General features: G+C 70.6%; 1 non-coding gene across 1 annotated transcript; it reads right to left on the reverse strand.

The window, feature by feature from the left end:
* Positions 1-273: 273 nt before the first annotated feature.
* LOC148058155 (5S ribosomal RNA) lies at positions 274-392 on the reverse strand. Its single transcript, XR_015710128.1, has one exon. It is a non-coding gene; the product is annotated as a 5S ribosomal RNA (ribosomal RNA).
* Positions 393-4,126: the final 3,734 nt, after the last annotated feature.

Genomic DNA, 4,126 nt, shown 5'->3' on the forward strand with positions numbered 1-4,126 from the left:
GCCGCCTGGTGGGGGGAACTGCCGCCTAGTCCCGGTTCTATTTTAGGTCACTTTTCTCACTTTCTGACCCACAAATAATGCCCCAAATGCCGCCGCCTGGTGGGGGGAACTGCCGCCTAGTCCCGGTTCTATTTTAGGTCACTTTTCTCACTTTCTTACCCACAAATAATGCCCCAAATGCCGCCGCCTGGTGGGGGGAACTGCCGCCTAGTCCCGGTTCTATTTTAGGTCACTTTTCTCACTTTTCTACCCACAAATAATGGCAAAAAAAAATGCTTACAGCACCCAGTATTCCCAGGCGGTCTCCCATCCAAGTACTAACTGGGCCCGACCCTGCTTGGCTTCCGAGATCAGACGAGATCGGGCTCATTCAGGGTGGTGTGGCCGTAAGCGAGGGAAGCGCTTGTGAAATGCCCCAAAGTGTTGAAAATGTTCCCCAGGCCCCTGGTTCCCCATCCCCGCAGGAGGAGGCTCCCCAGGCCCCCTGGTTCCCCATCCCCGCAGGAGGAGGCTCCCCAGGCCCCCTGGTGCAGGAGGAGGCTCCCCAGGCCCCTGGTTCCCCATCCCCGCAGGAGGAGGCTCCCCAGGCCCCCTGGTTCCCCATCCCCGCAGGAGGAGGCTCCCCAGGCCCCATGGTTCCCCATCACCGCAGGAGGAGGCTCCCCAGGCCCCCTGGTTCCCCATCCCCGCAGGAGGAGGCTCCCCAGGCCCCCTGGTGCAGGAGGAGGCTCCCCAGGCCCCCTGGTTCCCCATCCCCGCAGGAGGAGGCTCCCCAGGCCCCCTGGTTCTCCATGCCCGCAGGAGGAGGCTCCCCAGGCCCCTGGTTCCCCATCCCCGCAGGAGGAGGCTCCCCAGGCCCCCTGGTTCTCCATGCCCGCAGGAGGAGGCTCCCCAGGCCCCCTGGTTCTCCATCCCCGCAGGAGGAGGCTCCCCAGGCCCCCTGGTTCTCCATCCCCGCAGGAGGAGGCTCCCCAGGCCCCCATGTTCTCCATGCCCGCAGGAGGAGGCTCCCCAGGCCCCTTGGTTCTCCATCCCCGCAGGAGTAGGCTCCCCAGGCGCCCTGGTTCTCCATCCCCGCAGGAGGAGGCTCCCCAGGCCCCCTGGTTCTCCATCCCCGCAGGAGGAGGCTCCCCAGGCCCCATGGTTCCCCATCACCGCAGGAGGAGGCTCCCCAGGCCCCCTGGTTCCCCATCCCCGCAGGAGGAGGCTCCCCAGGCCCCCTGGTTCTCCATCCCCGCAGGAGGAGGCTCCCCAGGCCCCCATGTTCTCCATGCCCGCAGGAGGAGGCTCCCCAGGCCCCTTGGTTCTCCATCCCCGCAGGAGGAGGCTCCCCAGGCCCCTGGTTCTCCATCCCCGCAGGAGGAGGCTCCCCAGGCGCCCTGGTTCTCCATCCCCGCAGGAGGAGGCTCCCCAGGCCCCCTGGTTCTCCATGCCCGCAGGAGGAGGCTCCCCAGGCCCCCTGGTTCTCCATCCCCGCAGGAGGAGGCTCCCCAGGCCCCCTGGTTCCCCATCCCCGCAGGAGGAGGCTCCCCAGGCCCCCTGGTTCTCCATGCCCGCAGGAGGAGGCTCCCCAGGCCCCCTGGTTCTCCATCCCCGCAGGAGGAGGCTCCCCAGGCCCCCATGTTCTCCATGCCCGCAGGAGGAGGCTCCCCAGGCCCCTTGGTTCTCCATCCCCGCAGGAGGAGGCTCCCCAGGCCCCTGGTTCCCCATCCCCGCAGGAGGAGGCTCCCCAGGCCCCCTGGTTCTCCATGCCCGCAGGAGGAGGCTCCCCAGGCCCCCTGGTTCTCCATGCCCGCAGGAGGAGGCTCCCCAGGCCCCCTGGTTCTCCATCCCCGCAGGAGGAGGCTCCCCAGGCCCCTGGTTCTCCATGCCCGCAGGAGGAGGCTCCCCAGGCCCCCTGGTTCTCCATGACCGCAGGAGGAGGCTCCCCAGGCCCCCTGGTTCTCCATCCCCGCAGGAGGAGGCTCCCCAGGCCCCCTGGTTCCCCATCCCCGCAGGAGGAGGCTCCCCAGGCCCCCTGGTTCCCCATCCCCGCAGGAGGAGGCTCCCCAGGCGCCCTGGTTCTCCATCCCCGCAGGAGGAGGCTCCCCAGGCCCCCTGGTTCTCCATGCCCGCAGGAGGAGGCTCCCCAGGCCCCCTGGTTCTCCATCCCCGCAGGAGGAGGCTCCCCAGGCCCCCTGGTTCCCCATCCCCGCAGGAGGAGGCTCCCCAGGCCCCCTGGTTCTCCATCCCCGCAGGAGGAGGCTCCCCAGGCCCCCATGTTCTCCATGCCCGCAGGAGGAGGCTCCCCAGGCCCCTTGGTTCCCCATCCCCGCAGGAGGAGGCTCCCCAGGCCCCTGGTTCTCCATCCCCGCAGGAGGAGGCTCCCCAGGCGCCCTGGTTCTCCATCCCCGCAGGAGGAGGCTCCCCAGGCCCCCTGGTTCTCCATGCCCGCAGGAGGAGGCTCCCCAGGCCCCCTGGTTCTCCATCCCCGCAGGAGGAGGCTCCCCAGGCCCCCTGGTTCCCCATCCCCGCAGGAGGAGGCTCCCCAGGCCCCCTGGTTCTCCATGCCCGCAGGAGGAGGCTCCCCAGGCCCCCTGGTTCTCCATCCCCGCAGGAGGAGGCTCCCCAGGCCCCCATGTTCTCCATGCCCGCAGGAGGAGGCTCCCCAGGCCCCTTGGTTCTCCATCCCCGCAGGAGGAGGCTCCCCAGGCCCCTGGTTCCCCATCCCCGCAGGAGGAGGCTCCCCAGGCCCCCTGGTTCTCCATGCCCGCAGGAGGAGGCTCCCCAGGCCCCCTGGTTCTCCATGCCCGCAGGAGGAGGCTCCCCAGGCCCCCTGGTTCTCCATCCCCGCAGGAGGAGGCTCCCCAGGCCCCTGGTTCTCCATGCCCGCAGGAGGAGGCTCCCCAGGCCCCCTGGTTCTCCATGACCGCAGGAGGAGGCTCCCCAGGCCCCCTGGTTCTCCATCCCCGCAGGAGGAGGCTCCCCAGGCCCCCTGGTTCCCCATCCCCGCAGGAGGAGGCTCCCCAGGCCCCCTGGTTCCCCATCCCCGCAGGAGGAGGCTCCCCAGGCGCCCTGGTTCTCCATCCCCGCAGGAGGAGGCTCCCCAGGCCCCCTGGTTCTCCATGCCCGCAGGAGGAGGCTCCCCAGGCCCCCTGGTTCTCCATCCCCGCAGGAGGAGGCTCCCCAGGCCCCCTGGTTCCCCATCCCCGCAGGAGGAGGCTCCCCAGGCCCCCTGGTTCTCCATGCCCGCAGGAGGAGGCTCCCCAGGCCCCCTGGTTCTCCATCCCCGCAGGAGGAGGCTCCCCAGGCCCCCATGTTCTCCATGCCCGCAGGAGGAGGCTCCCCAGGCCCCTTGGTTCTCCATCCCCGCAGGAGGAGGCTCCCCAGGCCCCTGGTTCCCCATCCCCGCAGGAGGAGGCTCCCCAGGCCCCCTGGTTCTCCATGCCCGCAGGAGGAGGCTCCCCAGGCCCCCTGGTTCTCCATGCCCGCAGGAGGAGGCTCCCCAGGCCCCCTGGTTCTCCATCCCCGCAGGAGGAGGCTCCCCAGGCCCCTGGTTCTCCATGCCCGCAGGAGGAGGCTCCCCAGGCCCCCTGGTTCTCCATGACCGCAGGAGGAGGCTCCCCAGGCCCCCTGGTTCTCCATCCCCGCAGGAGGAGGCTCCCCAGGCCCCCTGGTTCCCCATCCCCGCAGGAGGAGGCTCCCCAGGCCCCCTGGTTCCCCATCCCCGCAGGAGGAGGCTCCCCAGGCCCCCTGGTTCTCCATCCCCGCAGGAGGAGGCCCCCCAGGCCCCTGGTTCCCCATCCCCGCAGGAGGAGGCTCCCCAGGCCCCCTGGTTCTCCATGCCCGCAGGAGGAGGCTCCCCAGGCCCCCTGGTTCTCCATGCCCGCAGGAGGAGGCTCCCCAGGCCCCCTGGTTCTCCATCCCCGCAGGAGGAGGCTCCCCAGGCCCCTGGTTCTCCATGCCCGCAGGAGGAGGCTCCCCAGGCCCCCTGGTTCTCCATGACCGCAGGAGGAGGCTCCCCAGGCCCCCTGGTTCTCCATCCCCGCAGGAGGAGGCCCCCCAGGCCCCTGGTTCCCCATCCCCGCAGGAGGAGGCTCCCCAGGCCCCCTGGTTCTCCATGCCCGCAGGAGGAGGCTCCCCAGGC

Source organism: Callionymus lyra, unplaced genomic scaffold, assembly GCF_982586985.1.
Source record: "Callionymus lyra unplaced genomic scaffold, fCalLyr1.hap1.1 HAP1_SCAFFOLD_138, whole genome shotgun sequence".
Lineage (NCBI taxonomy): Eukaryota > Metazoa > Chordata > Actinopteri > Syngnathiformes > Callionymidae > Callionymus > Callionymus lyra.